At 43.8% G+C, this 20,550-nt stretch overlaps 1 long non-coding RNA gene across 2 annotated transcripts in view; it reads left to right on the top strand.

Moving 5' to 3' along the window:
* The first annotated feature begins 742 nt into the window (after positions 1-742).
* The window catches only part of LOC115279310, a 36,849-nt gene continuing 17,041 nt past the window's right edge, over positions 743-20,550 (top strand). For both annotated transcript variants that reach the window (XR_003903355.1, XR_003903354.1), the window contains exons 1-2: positions 743-868; positions 14,249-14,392. This is a non-coding gene — a long non-coding RNA (uncharacterized LOC115279310). The remainder of the gene's footprint in view (positions 869-14,248; positions 14,393-20,550) is intronic.

Consider the following 20,550-nt stretch of genomic DNA (forward strand, 5'->3'; position numbering starts at 1 on the left):
GGGAAGCAGGTTTCTGGCTCTCCTCCAGGCCCCAGTCTACACAGTACCTCGGGCTGAGGCACTCTCGGAGCCCCAGCCTCCTGTCCATCCCTTTTCCCTGACTCCTCTCCAAGGATCTGGTTCTCCCAGGCTGGCCGGTGTTATGCTGTCTTCAGGACAGCTCATGCAACCTCAGAAGTTCTTTCCCTCTATGACCAGGAAGCCCAAGACAGAGATTTATGGTGCTGGGACACCGGAGACAGTAGAGGGGAAAAGAGGGAAGAAAAAGAGAAGCAAGGAACAGACAAAAATTAATACGCCATTGTATAATAAAGCATTATCTCCTCTAATCCTCCAAATCACAGCGCGAGATAGGTATTGTTATTAGCATTTTACAGAAGAATCGATTCATTCAATAAATATTTATTGAGCATCTCCTTTCTGCCTTAGTGTTCTGGGCTCTGGAGGGAAAAAAAAAAACCCAACAGTGAATAAGACAGATGAAAATCCAGATGAAATCATGAAGTCTCTGTAAGTAAATAACATGCTTGAGATCACATACTCCATAAGCGGAAAAGCTACAATTGAGCCCAGGCCTGCCTTTCTCCAAAGCCCACATCATTGCATCACGTGACGCTGGTGTTGCAGTGCAGGCTGTTCTGCAGAACACAGCTCCAACTTTTGACAGACAGAAATGTGACATCACAGGCTGTCATAATAACACCAGCGACCACTCCCTGACCGCTTGCTGTGTGTCAGGGCATGTAAGAGAGACAAGGCATGCAGTATCTCATTTAACCCTCACAAGAAACCCATTTTCTCATTTCTCTTGGTTCAAGGACACTGAAAACTAAGAGCTACATCCTTGCCCAAATCATCAGGCCAGCAAGTGAGTGAGCAGAATTTCATTCTAAATTTACCTTATTCCAGTCTGGGGATCTAAAGAGCATCTTAATTAGCTTGGGCTCTTATATTTGGAAAAAGTAAGTTAAAAGCCCTCCTTTCTTCCAACTTGGTCCTGCCTCAGGCTAGGAGATCTGGGTTGGTCCAGGTGAGGATAGCCAGCTTCTCTGCCTTGTTCAACTTTCTTCCCCCTGTTATCAGCACCTACTGTTTGGACTTCTCCAGGTTTGGTAATTGGGGTCAAGGAGGACACACAAGGGACAGGGAAAGTCTTGTGGCCTGGGGCCTTTGTGAATAGTGAATGTCCCATGTTAGAGTCTATAGGGACTCTTCCAAGCAAGAGTCCCTACAGAGGTTCCTTGGGGCCCCCTCTCACTGGATATGGCTTCTTTTTTTTTTTTTAATTTTTTATATAGTTTATTACCAAGTTGGTTTCTATATAACACTCAGTGCTCTTCCCCACAAGTGCTCCTCTGCATGACCATCACCCCCCTTTCCATTTCCCCCTCCCTCTTCAGCCCTCAGTTTGTTCTCAGCATTCAAAAGTCTCTCATGATTTGCCTCCCTCCCTCTCCCCAACTCTTTCCCCCCCTTCCCCTTCCCATGGTCTCCTATTAGGTTTCTTCTGTTAGACCTATGAGTGACAACATTTGGTATCTATCCTTCTCCGCCTGACTTATTTCACTTAGCATGACTCCTAGGTCCATCCACTTTGCTACAAATGGCCAGATTTCATTCTTTCTCATTGCCATGTAGTACTCCATTGTATATATATACCACATCTTCTTGATCCATTCATCAGGTGATGGACATTTAGGCTCTTTCCGTGATTTGGCTATTGTTGACAGTGCTACTATGAACATTGGGGTACATGTGCCCCTATGTGTCAGCTCTTCTGTTGGATATGGCTTCTGGAGGCTCTCTGGCTAGCCCCAGACTCTCCCCATTTAGACTTCTGAGTTATACATGAGGGACTGGTCCTTCAGCCTTCAAATCCCAGAGAGCAAGCATTTTTCTCCCTAAATTGTTCTTTTGAAGGCCTCTCACTTGGGTTATCATGGCAAGGGGCAGAGTTACCGCCTTACCCTCTGCCATGGATGGGTGACTCAAAGGGAAGGGACATGACCCGATATAAAGTGTTCTTCAGTGCCTGCCTCTGCAGGCCTGAGAGAATGTCTGAGCGTCTTTTCCATCGCCTGGAGCTGGAAGGTGGGCTAAGGTGGCAGAAGGCAGTGTTCCCCTGTAGCGAACACAAGACTATTTTGAAACTTTGCTGAAAACAGAAAAAGTGTCATTTAACATCCAGTTTTCAACGACCCCAGAAACTTCTTAAGGAAGCACAAGATCACAGGCCCTGGAATCAAATTGCTGGTTTGAAACCTTATTTGTTTTTTTGTTTTTGTTTCTGTTTTGTTTTTACTTACTAGCAATATAACTTAAGGCAAGTTATTACCCTTGCTGTATATCCATTTTCTCTGCATATCTATCACCAGGGCTTGTAAACTGCCAACTTCACAAGGTGCTGGGGGAATAAATGAGGCAGTATGTGTAAACTGCGGTGGAACACCTGTCACGTGGTTAATGTCCCCAAACTCTGAGCTGTTGTTTTTTTCACCACTTTCTCCTGTACATCAACTTTTGAGACAAATTGAAGATCAACACTTCTGACTGTTTCTGAGTTTAGAGCACAGGCTTTCGTAAAAGTCAAACTCAAGAGGCAGGCAAAAGAGAGGCCAAACATATGTGACTCCTTGTAGAACTATGGCTTACTCTGCTCTAGGGCGGCCATGATCTTTTTACCTTTCAAGAAAGGGTGCTGCCTAGTGTGGACTGCTGTATCTCTTCCAATGTGGTTTTTACATTGTTTAGGCTGATTAGAGGCAATGTGGCATGGTAATTAAGAAGGTGGACACAGGGGGAGGGCTCCTGGGTGGCTCAGTTGGTTGACTGCCTGACTCTTGATTTCACCTCATGTCATGATCTCACCGGTTCCTGAGATGGAGCCCCAGTTGGGCACTGCACCAACAGCATAGAGCCTGCTTGGGATTTTCTCTGTCCCCCTCTCTCTCTGCCCCTCCCCCACCTGTACACACACTCTTTCTCTCTCAAAATAAATGAAACTTCAAAAAAGAAAAGAAAAAAGGTGGGCATTGCACTGGGTCAGTCATACTTGGGCCCTAATCTCCACTCTGACAATAGCTGCTGTGACTTACTGGAAATTACTTAATTTTTCTCTTATTTCATTTCCTTATCTATAGAGCAAAGACAATAATAGTACTTCCCTCATTGAGTTGTTGTGAGAATTGAAAAAGATAATATAGGTAATGAGCCTGGTGCACAGATAGGTTCAAAAAATGGCAGCGACAATATGGCGTACGGTGTTAATGCTGGGTAAGGCTTGGTTATTGATTGTGGGTTAGAAGCAAAGTCAGTTTTGGTTTCTGCTGTCAATGGACCCAGAGAGCTAAACCTCTTTCCTGAAAGCAAGTTGGAAAGATTTTGAATAAATTGAACATGTGCACACAATCTAAAATCTAAAAAGCAGATATAATCATTGGTGGTGGTGGTAGGGGTGGAGGGCTGGTTGATTGACTGAAAAAGGCTTCATTTTCACCGAATTCTGGGACTCGTGTTAGAAACAGTGAGGGTTCATGGGGGTTCAGGAATCCCCACTAGGGGCATGAGAGCTCTCTGCTTTCCTCTTAGCCTTTGCCAAATATTCTTTTCACAGGATGATCCTATCAGTCTTAAAGTCATCCCAGGGTCCTCTTCTCCCACTCTCAATCCTTGGAATATACCTGATCAATGGCTTAATCCAGCTCAGATTAGGATATACATTTTGTATGTATTCTTAGTTGTGCTCGGTTCTTTTTACCACCTCTTGCTCTTCAGAACATAATGGACCTATTTGGAGACACCTGATAAGATGTAATAAGCCAGGATCTGACTCTCATTGCTCCATGGGGGACATGAGGACATTTGCAGTGTGCCTCCACTCTGTTCTGGAGAGACTCCACACAGGCTGCTTTCCCCAAATGGTGCAATCTAAGCTGGGTGTCACCAATGCTTGTTAATTTCCAATATTCAATAGTTTTAACCACTATTTATTTATTTATTTTTGAGAGAGAGAGAGAGAGAGAGAGAGAGAGAGAGAGTATGTGAGTGAGTGAGGGACAGAGAAAAAGGGAAAGAGAGAGAAAATCCTGAAGGGGGGCTCAAGCTCACAAAGGCAGGCTCAAGTTCACCCGAGGCAGGGCTCAAACTCATGAACCATGAGACCATGACCCAAGCCAAAGTTAGATGCTTAACTGACTGGGCCACCCAGGTGCCCCTCATTTCAACCACTCTTAACCAATATTTACTTGAATCTTCACCTTGTAGTTTTTACCCTGGGCTCGTCCTGGTCCTGGCTGAGTGGTTTATGCAGAGGACATAACAATCATATGCCCCTGTTGCTTGGGTTCCTGGAGATCTTCCATTCAGTAGTACACTTTGAGCTGGCATTACTTCCTGCTAGTGTTCCCTCCCACAGTCACCAGGGCACTGGCTGTCAGGGACACCCCCCCCCCCAGGGCTTTTGAGTCCCACTGCTGCTTGGGTGACTATCTCTCTTCCTCTTTCATAGAGTTGTTTTCCTCATGTGCTTATCTTTGGATAGAGATGATTAAAACACTAAGTCAATTAGGGCACAGATTATTATGATTATTTGAGAGAGGGGAGGAGAGAGAAAGAGGAGACAGAAGAGAGAGAAAGAGAGGACAAGAGAGACTTTATCGTCCTATCAGAATTATCTTTAGAGCTTTTAAGCAAACATGTCTGGCCCCATGTCATGTTGTCTTTATCTGATTTTTTTCTGGGTGCACGTTTAAGTTTGTTGACTATATATTTTTGTTGGTACCAGTCTTTCCACTTGTGTAGTTTTCCCCTCTGGATCCTCACTGAGGTATGAAGGAGGCAATGACGTGTGCTGAGCCATGGATAGGTCTTCGACAGGAGAGTAGATGAAGAAAGGGCAAATGAACAGCGATGCTGAGTGTGTAGATGGGAAGGTGATTAAAGATAGAGCATGAAATCCAAGTAAAATACGGGAGGGCAATAGAGATAGTAGTGTTGGTGAAGGTACCAGTGAGGTCCCAGGACAGGACACCAGGACAGGGGTAGCCGTGCTGGTTGTGCAGGTAAACTGGAAGGAAAGGAGATGTGACCAGAGTGTGATGCCTTTCTGAATCAGGGTTTGGAGGGTGATCTGCAAAGAGAGGACAATAACTCAGGCATGCAATAATCACTGTAAGTGAACATCAGATAATCCGAAAATCAAATGATCAGTCACTCACCCCAGGCTCTAACCCAGTCCTTACTTTTCCTCCAGGCTGCATTATAGTCTCCATTTAATCTCTGATTCCCTTATTTTCATTGCCAGTCTGTAGCTTTTCATATGTCCCCTGGGCTGTTGAAGTTGGAATCTTTGGCTTTGAACCTTGGTAATAGAAAACTTATGCCCTTCTATGGGCATTTCTTACTGCTGGCTGCTCCAGAAAGCCAGACCCAAAGAGATCTCTGGCCCGTATACCACATATCAACACTGATTCTCTTAGAACACCTCCCATGGGTTTACCTTGGCCTCTGCAGAGAGGAATAGGATACCAGGTTTCTTGTCTCCAGTCCAGTGCTTTTCCTAACACACCCTTCCACGTTCCCCTACATGCATGAGAGCCTGTTTGTGGGAGCCTGTCCATGACCAAGGTCCCTGTTTCACACTCTGGTTGTGCACTCTTTAGAGCTCTATCACTGGGTTCCATGGTTTCTCCCAGTCCTGCAGTCAGACAGCTGCCCTGAGAATGAGGTGATAGCACTTTGGGGGGGGGGGCCCTGTCTGTTGCTGCTCTGGCTCGGCACTTCTCTAGCTAGATAGCCTGATTTAAGCTCAGCCCTTGATATTTCCGAGAATTTTCTCTTGCCTATGCTGTTTGGGATCAACTGAGTATCCTAACCCTAAGAGTGATCAGTAAGTGATTCAGGAAACCACAGAAGGACATTCGGTGTAGAAATGGGAAGATGCGGTCTTAGTCTCATACTGATGCTGATTTGAGTAAGTTTACATTGACTTGAATCAGAATGAGGCTGTGCTGTACAACATTAATAGAGTGCTGGGAAAGCCAACTAACTGTTTTTGAGGCATCACTGTCACTCAGTTTACGTTTGGAATTCGTGAACTTTCAGTGAAAAAGGATATTTCTTATCAGGTTTCAGGCGACTTCACATTTATCCAACCCTATCACTAGCCTTAGTAAAAAAACAAAGATTTCTATCAAAAACACACCTGCCTTTGAAATTTGGAGTAATGGTGATAAGAGAATAACAACAAGGGATAGAATGGTTAACTTTCTGTTATTTCATTGTTTCACTTCCTTTAGACCTGTGTGAAATATCTTTAACTAAAGCACTCGTGAATAGCTAGCGTGGTAGAAAGAACACATGTGTCGTGAAGTACCGTGCACTAGCCCACTGCACCACAGGGACTCCACAAGAACACAGGCTTGCTGGGGGCGCTGGGGTGGCTCACTTGGATAAGCATCTGACTTTGGCTCAGGTCATGATCTCGTGGTCCATGGGTTGGAGCCCTGCGTTGGGCTCTGTGCTCAGAGCCTGGAGCCTGCTTTGGATTCTGTGTCTTCCTCTCTCTCTCTCTGTACCTCCCCCACTCATGCTCTGTCTCTCAAAAATGGATAAAAGTTTAAAAAAAATTTAAAACAAAACTAACAAAAAATGAACACAGTCTTGGAGTTGTGACTTGATTTTGAATCACAGTCCACCCTTTCCAGGTTTGTCACCTAGGACAAGGTTTAGTCCCTCTGAGTTCTGTCTCGTCACTGGCAAAGTGCGGTACCCCATTGTCAAATGCCTGCCACATAGGAGATAATTGTGGATAGTGTGGACTGGTTCTTCAACGTCCTTGTGGGGGAAACTCCTGGTGGGGTCACCCCTCCCTGCAGAGGCTGGAAAGTTAGAAAAGAGGTTTCCTAGATGGTCTCGCAGCTAATGTTCTGGATGTGATTGGAGTCCCATCAATTACATGCACCTAAGCGAAGACTCAATTATGGGACGAATTAAGGAGAGAGAGATATTGGCAGGGAGCAAAGTGGCCATTCTGCTGACGTAGACTGGGACAGAGGCAAGGTGATGGCCATTGGCAGCATCCAGAGAGAGGGGCTTCCCGCAGCAGCCATGTTCGCTTTTCTTATTATTGTGATTCTGAGGACTGGGAATTGTTTCTGAAAGCTTAGTCCAGAGCTTGCTCCTTCAGCCCTTCTAGCAATTGTGAAAACCCCCTGATATCTGGTACAATTCTCTTTGTGCTTAAACTAGTAATAGTGAATTTTTGCCATCTAAGACTGTAACTGAAACAAAATTGAGTAAACGGTAGCTAGTCCTTCTCCTCATAATGCTGACCTGTAAGCTAATGTATATGTAGATTTTACATGGACTGTAGGAAATGCAACAAAAAATGGGGCACAATCCCTAAGGAGCTTATTATTTTGTGGAAGAGACCCACTTATAAGTGGATATACTTTAAAATGAGCTAAGCACCAAAGGTTATCACAAAAGTACTTTGAGAATCAAAGGATGGAGTAAATGGCGATGACTTGATGATCTGGATCAGAAGATGACATTTTATAGCTGAAAAGAATGAGTAAGGACATCAGGAGTTGGTGGAAAAACAGGGGTGGAATGAGAGGAGGGCCCAGCATTTGCAAAGGGGCAGAGAAGTAAAAGTGTCTCTGTGTCAGAGAAGCATGAAGGGCTTGGGGGTGTTGGGTGTGGCCCGATGGAGTGTGGTTGGCATAGGGTGGGTGCATTAGGAATATGAAGAGTTAAGTTCTGACCAGATTGTGTAGAACTGAATGTGCCTAATTAGGGAATTTAAATTTTATCATCCAGTGATAGTGATCCAGCAGGGATTTTGAAGCAAAAGAAGGAAAAATAAACAATTTTTCCGTTGATGAGGAAAACTGGCTTTAGTGTGGAGAATGAATTGGAGAATGATGCATCCTTAAAAACATACAGGAGGTTGTTTTAAACAGTGAGAGTATGAGGGTAGCATTAATGACAGAGAGGAGGGCCAGAGTTTGGGATATATTTCTGAAATAATGTGCAGCATTAGGGACACATGGGTGGCTCAGTCAGGTGAGCATTCAACTCTTGATTTTGGCTCCGGTCATGATCCTAAGGTCACGGGATCAAGCCCTGAGCAGTCTCCGAGCATGGAGCCTCCTTAAGATTCTCTTTCTCTTTCCTTTTGTCCCTCTCCCCTGTTCAAGGACTCTCTCTCTTAAAAAAAAATGTACAGAATTAGAGACCAAGTGGACTGGAAAGAGAAGAAGAAAGAAGTGAGGTTTCCAGCTAAAATATAGGTTTCACTGGAGTAAAGACTTTGTTCATGGATATATCCTTAGTACCAAGAATAATGCCTAGCACATAGTAGATGGCCAATAAATAGTTATTAAGTGAATAAGGAGAATGCCAATGCCATGAATTTTGTCAAGATGAGATTATTTTTAGATGTCTTTGGAGCATTCAAGTAGAAATGTTCACGATGCAAGTCTGGTGCTCAGAGGAAAGAACACGTCTGAAGGTATAAATAGAAGCCATAGACACAGGAGGTGAAGCAGAGATAAGGTGATCCAGAGAAAGCCTGTCTGGTGACGGGAGAACTAATGGTGAACTCTGGGATCCACCAGACTTAAAACGTTGGCAGAGCAGTACTTCCTATGAAGCATGAAATGCAATGGCCAGCGAGGATAGGATCAAGGAGATAATGGTATGTTGAGAAGGCAGGTTAGAAGAAATTTGTTGGTGCATAGTGTCAATTCTATGGTGATATCAAGTTGGATAAATGCTTATAAAATAGGCTATAAGGTCTCTAAATTAAGAGAGCTTTAATCATCCTTTCCTAGTCTCACTTGAACAGAGTTAGAGATGGGTCTCATTTTGCAATGGGTTTGGCCCAAAGAGGATGGAGGAAGGCCACTCTGCCATTTGCTTTTACTAGGATAAGCCAATATGTTTGTACCTTCCTTTTTTGTCACGTGTAGACCAGTATTCTCAAGTGGGGGCCATTTTCCCCGCTCAGGAGACACTTGGTAGTCTTGGCTGGAAGGGCGCTATGGGAATCTAGTGGGCAAGGGTCAGGGATGCTAGGAGACCTCCTGTGGTTCACAGGGTAGTCACCAAGAACAAAGAATAACTCGCCCATAGTACTCATGTCAAGAAACCCTGCTAGAGAAGAAAACACTGCTGAACTGAAGCTAGTAAAAGCAATGACGAGGCCTGAGAAGAAGAAGAGGGTACTTTCCTGCTTTGGATGTGTGACCCTGGTTCATCAAGCAGAGCTTTTGAAAGGCTCTGTCAGTGGAATACAAACAGACCAGGTCAACCGTTAACGCAAATGGCCTCTGGAATATTGCTGCCACCTTCTTTTTTCTCTTCCACATCTGTGACTGAAAGCTTGCTTCCACTTACCCTCGCTGTAAAGGAACATTGCCTGAGGACTCTTTGTGGTCAACATTGCACGGGGTGCAATCAAGACAGCAGCCACTTTTCTGAGCTAAAAATTGGGTTACCTGGTGAGTCAAATATGAGTGTATTTATGGCGACAATGGGCCAGGGCTTTTGAAATTGAGGCAGCCTGGAGCTTGCAGGTTATGTCATTGGAAAAGAGAAGACAGAAAGAGCCCTGGACATGGAGCTGAGAGCCAGGTACACATCTCACCTTCCCTGATTACTGGCTGCCTGATGCTAGGATGTCCCTAAGCTTCTCTGAACCTCAGTTCCTTCGTTTGTAAGTAGCTTAATGATACTGAGCCCAGTGATTGATGTGCAGAGTAAATCCATGATGCATCTGAAAATGGTGGCTCAGTCAGTTGGGTGTTCGGCTTCAGCTCAGGTCATGATCTCACAGCTCGTGAGTTCAAGCCCTGCTTCAGGCTCTGTGCTGACAGTTTAGAGCCTGGAGTCTGCTTCAGATTCTGTGTCTCCCTCTCTCTCTGCCCTTTACCCACTCACGCTTTGTCTTTCTCTTCTTCAAAAATAAATAGACATTAAAATTTTTTTTTAAATTAGAAAAAGAGAAAATGCTTTGGGAATGTGTAAGTCCAACTAGCTAATGTTACTACCCAGGGTATTTTAATAGATAGTGACATATACAAGGTGTGAACATAAAATAGTAAGATTATGTTTCCTCTATGAAAATCATATACAACTGTAGCCAGAATTTAGTACTCAACTGGATATAAGCTTTTCAAGGCAGAGTCCTTGGATGTTTTGTTCATTTCCTGGCACATTTATCAAAGAAAACCTACACAGACAATGTTGGAGTTCTGAATGAAGATTTCTATTCTTTTTCTTTTTTCTTTGCAAATGTATAACATATGCAAAGGAGCCCAGCCTTCAGATTTACTGGCTCTCAGCATAAAGAGAGAAAGTGATATGTAGAGTTGATATTATTATGATAGTTGGCAGTTCTGATTAGATACATTTTAATAAACTGAAAGTTCTGTCTTTGATTAAAATAAAATCTGAGAAACAACTCCTCCTCCCCCATAGACTGTCCCTGGCTTTTGCTTGCTTGTGTGTTTGTTTTTTGTGGTTTATCTCAGCATAAGAAACTTTGGAGGCCTTGTCATTCATTCACAGCTTATTTCTCAGAGTGAAAGTCTTTAGAAATGTAAATCTTCTGGGTCCTGATTGACTGTGCTGGCCTTGAGGTTAAGTTTTACTGTTTTTCCATAGAAGGCATTCAATAAATAATTGCTGAGGAAACACTGGAGGAAGATGTGAGATAATGAATGTCAAGTGGTTATTGGAGGGCCCGGCTCACAGTAGTTGCTCAGTAAAGGCAGCTGCCTGGATTTGTACACCGTGAGGTGCTAGGAGAATGTTAACAGAAATGTGCTGTGGATTTGGAAGAACACACTAGAGAGAAGTATCCGAGGGGCTCCTGTAAATGAATGTCTTTGCCCTCCTGGCAGAAGGGACTGACATGGGTAGAACTACCTCCGTTCTCCTTGCTCTTACACTGAACACAGACGCAATGCCAAAATTGTGGTCTAAAGTGACAGGGAAAGGACAGAAGGCATATGTCAAGGTGGCTGAATAGAATGCACATGCTCCTGGTGGCCCACGGGAGCCAGCGGTCTGGGCCTGCCCTGTTTGCCTTCTGACTCATGGTTATGTGAGAAAAAAACAAAACCTGTATTTGGGGAAGCCACTGGATGTGGGATTTGTCACCGTGTGCAGCCAGACCTGCTCCTAACGACACGGCCCACGTCAGACTCAGTAGGCACATCCGCACCCCTACTTGAAATGGAAGAGCAAAGACATTCCTCAATGTCTCCTTTATACTTGCCTCCATTTCGTTCTGGGCCAGTTTTGGGTTATATTTTTATTGACATTACACAGAGGATTGTCATTTCCTGAGCTCCTTTTGCCTCTTACCTTATTCCCCAAGGCCTTTCATTCCTGTGGTGCTGGGGAAGAGGAAGGTGATGTCCACACCCAAGTCTTCAGGCCCTACTCAGTTCAGAGGCTTGTTAATGCCCCAGGGGGCCATGCTGGCCACTTGAACTCACAGCTAAAACTGCCCTCTAGACACTAAGGAAGTAGGCGGGGAAGGCCAGTTCTGCACAGCAGTGCAGAGACGATTCCAGTCCCAGGGTTCCTTGGAGGTGCATCAAAGACGTTCGGGACCCTGAGTTTGTAGGGTGCTGGGATTGTCAAGATCCATCCTGTCTCCTCTCTCCTTTCCACTAGGATTTCTCCATTTCAATCTGCATTGTGTAATGTACTTTAGGAAAAGGTTTCTGCGGGCTAGAAACTCCTACCTTATACATCAGTAATATGAAGACCATAGGGGTTAATCTGACACATACTTGTTGAGAGTCCAAGAAATACAAAACATTACTGCAGGCAGGTCTGCACACTGCACAAATCCAGAGGATACAGTCCCATACACTGCAATGCCACCCTGGGGACATGCGATGAGGTGGCTCTAACTATGTTGAGTAAGACAGTGTTCTCACTCCAGGCACTAACAGTTGCATAGAAGGAAAGAAGAGGGAAGGTATCAGAGACGTGGTGTGGTGTGTTTATTGTGTAAGACAGAGTGGGATAAACATAAGACGTAACAAGTATCAGCACACAAAATATTATGGAAATTAAAGAAAACAAGGTGTAAAAAGGGGAGAAGTATCAGGAAGGACTTGGTGCAGGAAGTAGTATTCAAACTAGGACCATTTGCGGAGTAGTTTAGACTGACAAAACTGAAATAAATCTTCGCTGAGTATACATGATAGGAAAGCGCATCACTCCTATTTCATTTAAACCGCATGCAAGCAAGTTTATTATCCCATCTTAGAGATAAGAAAACTGATGGAGGTTCGCCTGGGTGGCTTAGTTGGTTAAGCGGCTGACTTTGGCTCAGGTCATGATCTCAGGGTTCGTGGGTTTGGGCCCCGAATCGGGTTCTGTGCTGACAGCTCAGAGCCTGCAGCCTGCTTCAGATTCTGTGTCTCCCTCTCTCTCTGCCCTTCCCTTATTCGCACTCTGTCTCTCTCTGTCTCAAAAATAAATAAATATTTTAAAAAATTAAAAAAAAAAAGAATACTAATAGAAAGAGGTTGTTAAAGAGTTTGCCCAAGGCCTTACAGCTAATAAATAGAGCACAAAGGGTTCAAAATCAGATCCGTTTGCTGTCAAAGTCTATGCTCTTTCTAGGTTCAACCTGAAAACATCTTAGGAAGAGGAGAAGGAAACTCTCTGCTATATGACAACAGAACTACTGAGTCTATAATATGGTTGGAAGACGTAATCATCTAACCCTCCTGGCAGCCCCAGAAAGTCAGGCTCCCATCCTTTCCTTACAGAGAGTCCCATGTCTAGTTACATGGGTGGTGGGAAGAGTGAAGCCTCAGTTTCCATCTAGGTAGCCCCGATTTCTCATTCTCATGCCTCAGATCATAAGGAACCTGTGTGTGTGCAGACACGTGTGTAGAATTGTAGATTATGTGACAGGGAATGGTGGAAGGAAGGTGACTCTAGGATGACAGCTAAGGTGAGGAGTTGTATCAGAAACTGAAAACTTCAGGGACCCTGTTCTCCCATTTGCTGTTTTCTGTCACCAGTGGGCTCTCTGAAGACATGGTCTTCTCTTTGCAAAGCAGATCCTGAGGCAGTAGCTTGTGATCTGGTATTTGCTGGAAATGGACTCCAGGGAACAGGAGTGGGACCGGGGGAGTGAATGAGGGAGGAGGGGATACCATCTAGGGTGTGGTCTTGAGTTGGTCAGGGCTGTGAGAAACTGGAGCTCTGCTTGACCGCACAGCAGGCTTTGGGGGAACCCATGCAGAATATTCCTCAGGATTGTCTGGTCATGGACAGCGGAAGGTGCATTGCCCACCAGGGCCTAACTTTCTTCACTTCCAGGTTGAACATCTGCTGAACAGGATCCTTTGGCAGAGAAACTCACTGTGCACGGGAAGCAAGGTGCTGATCACCACAGCAGGGCTGGGGTAAAAGATGGACAGAGAGGGTGTGAGGAAGGGACAAGAAGTGTCCAAACATGGGGCTCACGTCAGGAGCTCCCTCCAGAATGGAAGAAAGATTCAACAAACACAGAATTTATGTTGTCTCTTATCAGGTCAATTTATGATATCTAAATAGGAGACTTATATGGAGCAGGATGGGTGTAAATGGCAGGGAGCAAGGAATACTGGAAAACGTGTTCTTTATTGTGGTGAAATGTACATAACACAAAATTTACCATCCTAATTTTATTTTATTTTTTTTATTAAATTTTCTTTTTTTTATTTTAGAGAAAGAGAGCAAGTGAGCGAGACATAGAGAGGGGCTCTATGTCGAGCCCCATGTCGGCTCTATGCTGACAGCTCAGAGCCTGGAGCCTGCTTCGGATTCTGTGTCTCCCTCTCTCTCTGACCCTCCCTTGCTCACGCTCTGTTTCTCTCTTTCTCAATAATAAATAAACATAAAAAAATTAAAGTAAAATAAAATGTGCAGTTTTGTGGTATTAAATAGCCACAATGTTGTGCAACCATTACCACTGTCTGGTTCCAGAACTTTACTATCGCTTCAAAAGGAAACCCTGAACCTACTAGTGACTTGGCCCCTCCCTCCTTCCCCCAGCCCCTGCCACCCAGAATCTGCTTTCTCTCCCTATAGATTTGCCTACTCTGGTTTCATATAAATGGAATCATACAATACGTGGCCTTGTGTCTGAATTCTTTTACTTAGCATAGTGTTTTCAAGGTTGGAAAATATATTTTGAAAGGTGTATTTTTGTTGCATCCTCCAGCGATTTCATCCTGATTGGAGATGGAAGGCAAGTCCTCCCCTGACGATGTCACTGCTTGCAGAGCAGCGGCCCCTGGTGGACTTCTGGGTGATATTCTCTGGCCCAGCCATGCACACAAGCCTTTGGCACTCACCTTCTGTTAACGTGAGTAAATAGGGGCACCTGGGTGGCTCAGCACGCTATCCTGGTCTGTGAGTTCAAGCCCTACATCCGGCTCTGTGCTGACAGCTCAGAGCCTGGAGCCTACTTTGGATTCTGGGTCTCCCTCTCTCTCTCTGCCCCTCCCCTGCTCATGTTCTGTCTTGCTCTGTCTCTCAAAAATAAATAAATGCTAAAATAAATTTAAAAAATAATAAAGCGGGGAAGTAAAGATTAAAGGGTCTTTTTGAAAAGCAGAGAGAATTTTAAAAAGATCAGCTTTAGCTTGTTCCTACTCCTGAAGCTTCAATGAAACAAGACTGCAAGGGGAAAATACTTGTCAAACTGTCATTAGCGATCATTGGTCCTCATGCTCCGAATTATAAGGGATCTGAAGGATTGAGATAAGTATATGGGGCCCTTTGCATTACTTATGGTTACTCCAGCAGGATGTGATGTTCTTTAGTTAACTTCAAAGAAACAGCAAGTGCATTTGGAAGTTATATTAAACACCGATAAATTAACCCTAAACACAGTTGTGCTATTACTTTGGTTATAAGTAACAAGCAAGTGGTGAAGCCCTGAAAATAGCCCCAGCAAATTCCAAGCCTGTGGCAAACAAGATCATAAAGCAAAAGCATATTCTTATGTGAATTAGGCTCTTTTGGACCTTGTTTTCCCCCGTGAGCTGTGAGACAGGATGAGATTTTTTAAATAGATATTTGGCCAAATGTGTGTTTCTATTATTTGGCCCCTGCACTATTACAGCTCTAACTCTTTCCTAGGCACATTTTCTCTTCTCAAAAAGTAGACCCAGGACAATAGAAGAGAGGCATCTAAAAAGAGATTTTTTGAGAGCAAGTGGGAAGTTAGTATGATCCTCTTTATGGGGCTCCTGGGTGGCTCTATAGGTTAAACGTCCTACTTCGGCTCAGGTCATGACCTCACGGTCCGTGAGTTCCAGCTCTGCATGGCATTCTGTGCTGACAGCTCAGAGCCTGGAGTCTGCTTCAGATTCTGTGTCTCCCTCTCTCTCTGCCCCTCCCTCATTCACTTCCATGGCTTGTATAGATTGTGTGTGTGCATGTGGGTATATCTATTGTGTTTCTCAAAGCCTAGAAGAAGATCTAGCACATAGGCACTCAGGAAATATTTTTGGATTAATTGTCCACATGGAAAGTGTTCTGTAGATATGGTTTCTTGTTCTAACTCTGTGGCTTATGTTTTGGCCCATCTCACTAAAGTTTTGTGAGGAACAAAGGATAGTGTACTTTAAATTAAAAAAAATTTTTTTAATGTTTGTTTATTTTGGAGAGAGAGAGAGTGGGAGTGGGGCAGGGGCAGAAAGAGAGGGAGACATAAAATCTGAACTGTCAGTACAGAGCCCAACGCGAGGCTCGAACTCACAGTCCATGAGATCAGGACCTGAGCTGAAGTCAAATGTTTAATGGACTGACCCGCCCAGGCGCCCTGAGATAGTGTGTTTTAAAAGAGTACTTTAAAAAGTAATAGTATAGTATTATTTAAAAAATAGTAATAGTAATAATGGTAACAGCCTTCTGTAGTCTTTGGTTTGGTTCAATTTAACTGATTGCCTGTTGCATGCAAGATAGAGGTGTGGACATTGTCTGGGAATCCCAGAAAAGTTAGGCACATCCCCTGTTCTGAAAGAGATTTACAAGATTTGACAAAAGGAGAAGAGAATAAGACACAAAAATAAGTATATCATGTAAGCTAATTACTACTTCACATCGGTGTGTCATGGGCACGGAACAATGAAATAGAAGTCGGCTGGGAAAGCTCAATATTGATCCTAAGTGGAGGTAAAATGGACTTGACAATCATGTCTTCGCCAGCGAAGAAGAGAATAAAAACCAAAGAGTAGTATAAGACCTTGCCCACGTAAAGCAGCAAATAGGAATTAAAAAAAAATTTCTATCTGTCTGGGACTACGTGGCCCCAGTTGGCCTGCCATGGGTTTGAAATTACTTTGGAGTCGTGGGCTTTATCCCAGACATCATGTATGTTTTGAATTCTGTACTATAATTACCTTGTATTGTAATATAAACATATCCCGCTTCCTGCTCAGAAGCTGAACGTAACTGACTTTCCAGAGAATCTTGCTGAGTCTATTTAGGTCTCTTCAGGCTTGCTTCCTTGAACTATAGAAGGACGGACCCCAGTTGAGAAGCTGGGGACACCAGTGGGAAAGCCATGGAGTAAATCAATCAGTCAGAAGTAGACTTTTGTTCTAAAGGATCGATTTCCCTTACGTGTCTGCACATTCTGTGTGTGAAGGGTTGCACAGCTTTTTGATTTCATATATTTTAAGCCTCGAAGACTTGGAATTCTGTCATTCCCTATGGAATTTAGAGATTAAATTCTCAGTTTTTATGTTTCCAAACTGTGGAATTACATATTAAATACATTCCTTACCCATGTATGTTGTACTGGGGCAAAAAAGCAAAACAAACCAAAAACCTTCGTGCGTGTCAATTCTTCAGTAACTCCACTTGATATCATGGGTGAAGAAATGAAGGACCGAAGTGACCACCATGGCCAAGTTCTCCCAGTTGGTAGGTAGTAGAACCAGAACATCAATTGATCCAAGGATTTGGAATTCAAATCCAGTGTTTTTCCACCATTCAAATGCTTCTCTTCAAACCCAAACTGGGAATATACACCTTTATTTAAAACTTTGTTCCTATGCAAAAAGGAAGTCTGTTTGATGGTGACTCTTGTAAATAGTGACGCCCTTAGGAGCTCCCCAGAGTTCTTGGATGACATCCCAGGGCTTGTAAGAGTAGGTGGGGGCGTCAGTTCGGTTGATACTCTAACTCCCTAACTCCAACCATTCTCTGAGATCTCCGGTAATGTTCTGATGACCAAATGCAAGTGGTTTCTTTTTCACTCTCAAATTCATTCACCTTGACCCCTTTGTAGCCTGTGGACATGGGGCATTCCTTTCTCCAACCTAACAGAAAATCTTGGACTTTTGTGAAAAGGCACTTTAATTTTCCTTAGTTAATGCTGTTGCCATTGCTGGATTTTCATCTTACTCTTGCCTCCTGGATGTGGGTGGATTTTTGTTTTTAACAGTTGTGACTCCCTCTTACTATTTATCTCTGAGAAACTACTATTAATGTATGATGCTAGACACAAGCTTTTACAGATAAAGCCTGCAGCCCCAATGCTGCCTGGTCTCTAACTCTGCAGCCCTTCAGTGTAGATGACAGTCCACTTTGCTGTCTTCCCATCACTTCAACCTAACACGTCCTGGGCACAAATCATGCTCTTCGTCTTCCCTCTTCATTATCACCTACCAGCTTGCCCATTTCTGCCAATGTCACCACCTTCCTCATAGTTATGCTGGTTCAAAACCTTAGAATCATCTTTCCCTCTTTTTACTAGTACCTTATATCTACCCAGTTGCCAATGCTCATTGCGTGAATGATTCCTGGTCTTTGAACTCTGAAAGAATTAGTATTAAGGTTTCACTTAGTATTAATCTTGGTGCTTCTTTTACTTTCCTGCCCATACTTTCTGACCCCTTCCCTAGTCTGTCTAAGGTAGACTAGGGGGAACTGGGATTTCAGTAGAAATCTGGAGAAAACTGGAATTCCAGTAAAGGAATGTAAGATAAGAGGTAGCTTTCAGTTATCTTGATTTCCAAACTAGGTCCTTGAGAATCAAAAGGCAGGGCAGATAGGATTGAGTAATAATGATTAGAAGGGAGAGAGTTAAAGGATCAAGGACTCAGTGGAGAGAGACCTGGGAGGCTGTCTTAGGGAAGTGTGTGAAAAGCTTGGAAAAAGGCAGATGCCAAGGGGCTGCTGGGAGCTAAGTTCTCACCTGCTGCACCCCCAGCCACCTGCACTTCTCACAGCTCTTGGGGGAGGGTGGTCCATCTAAGCACTTCACCTCATCTGTGGAATATCTCGTAGAATTTGCACATTAGAAACCCCCCCAAAATTAAGATGGAAGACTCTTACACTAGCAAGGCAGTAGTGGTGTGGGAGAAAGAGCCCCAACATCTGGACTTGGGCAGGACGCTCATTACAAACACCTCAGCAACTGATGTTAGCCAGAGCAACATTTCACAATATCATCTTGGAAGGCTGATGAGAATGTGAAAGCCAACTCCTTTCTTCCTGTGTGGATTGCTTAATCTGGAGATTTGGAAATATGAGTCTTCCTTTTTCCAGCCCTGAGGTGTGGCTGCCTAAAACGCAGTGAAAAAACAGATGGGGGGTGAGAAAGACACCAAGGATGGCTACTTACGTCATCACAATAGGGAAACCAACATTAGGGAGGACTGTCCCAAAGGAACAAGAGAAAGGCAAGAACAAGAGATGCTGAGGGGAGGTGGACAGCAAGTGAACCTTGCCCAGATCCTATGTGAATCATGAGGAATATGGGTGAGGGCAGGGTGAGCCTTTGTGTTTTGCCCTTTCTTGAGATACTGAATAGGGTAGGAGAGGGATTTCATAAGCGTAGCTCCTTTCTGGAAGCACAGGGCTCAGATGAAGTTCAACACTGTCAAAGGAAAAGTGTAAAGCCAATATGCGTGTGCTGCTCTTTCCCACCTCTACAGCTAACGACTTCTTTTCACATGGCTAGCGTCGTACCTTGTTCCTGGCTGGTTGTCAACTAATTCTTAATAATGTGAGAAACACCTGAGGTTTCAATCTGCATAAAAATGGTATTTGTGAGGTTATGTTTGGACTCTATTGTGACTTTTAGTCTTTAAACACTAAGCTTCTGACAGTTCACCTGGACCATTACATGGAAATCTCCATCACTAAGGGAAGAAACTTGTGTTTGCTCCACGCATCCAGGTCTGCTCTGATAGGACCTCCTGTAACAGTGGCTCCCGCCGCTTTCCCCAGTGGGAGGTTCTCCACCTCTAGATACTGGAGGCTGCGGGCTGTTCTGTGCCCTGCAGTGTGCTTAGCAGCATCCTTATCTCTGCCCTCTTTTTGCCAGTGGCATCTCTCTCCCCTCTGTAGTTGTGACAGTCAGAAATGTCTACAGACATTGCCAGATTGCCCCTGGGGAGGGGAAGGAGCAGAATCATCCCAGTTGAGAACTACTGACTTAAGAGATTATGTTTTAGGTTCCAAGAATGTCAGGATTTGAAAGAGAATGGAGATGATAAAAAGTCCTACTTTGAGACAGAGTTTAATAGAAGCATTAGGTTGGGCACCTGGGTGGCTCAGTCGGTTAAGCATCCGACTTAGACTCAGGTCATGATCTCACGGTTTGTGAGTTCAAGTCTCACATCTGGCGAGCTCGAGCCCTGCTTTGGGTAAACACTAGCCCCATTTTGGGTGATTCCCAATTCTCTCTCTCTATCTCCTCTCCCTCTACCCCTTGCTCACTTGTGCCCTCTCTCTCTCTCTCTCTCTCAAAAAAAAAAAAAGAATTAGGTTGATAGAGGAGCAACCTGAAACAGCATTGGAGGCCAGGGAAATAGACAGAAAAGCACAGAATAACTAGAACCAACTAGTAAAAATCCAAATATGAGGGTGAGAGAAAGGCTGGGGCCTGATTAGGAAAGACCTAGAAGTTTTGAAACAACTAAAATTGAAGAATAAGTATGCTCAGGAGACTAAAAGTCCACCCAAAGGACATTAAAGTTGATTAATTTTTGTTCTGTTATCGTCATATTTAATAATTTCATATGAATATTATTTTGTCACTTAATCCAACTTATATTAATAAATTATATTTTATATTTTAAGGGATATTTGTTAAGCCATGCTTTATTTACTTTGCATTTTTTTAAGTTCATTTATTTATTTTGAGACAGAGAGAGGGTATGCAAGCAAGGGAAGGGCAGAGAGGAGGGAAAGAGCGAGAATCCCAAGCAGGCTCCACACTGTCAGTGAGGAGCCTCATGTGGGGCTCGGACTCACAATTCAAAACCCAAGCCAAAATCTAGAGTTAGACACTTAAATGACTGAACCACTCAGGGGTCCTGCTTTGATTACTTTTTAATATTCCAAACTATGAGATCTTAATTTCTCATACTTCATGTTCGACTCATTTGTGCCATATGGTGTTACAAATTTCAAACTGCAAGCAAAAGGATGCAGAGAAAGTTCTTGGGGAGCCTGTGGCTTTTAGTCCTTTCAGAGACAAAACAAAAACATAAACCAAAA

This window comes from Suricata suricatta, chromosome 15, assembly GCF_006229205.1.
Source record: "Suricata suricatta isolate VVHF042 chromosome 15, meerkat_22Aug2017_6uvM2_HiC, whole genome shotgun sequence".
Classification (NCBI taxonomy): domain Eukaryota; kingdom Metazoa; phylum Chordata; class Mammalia; order Carnivora; family Herpestidae; genus Suricata; species Suricata suricatta.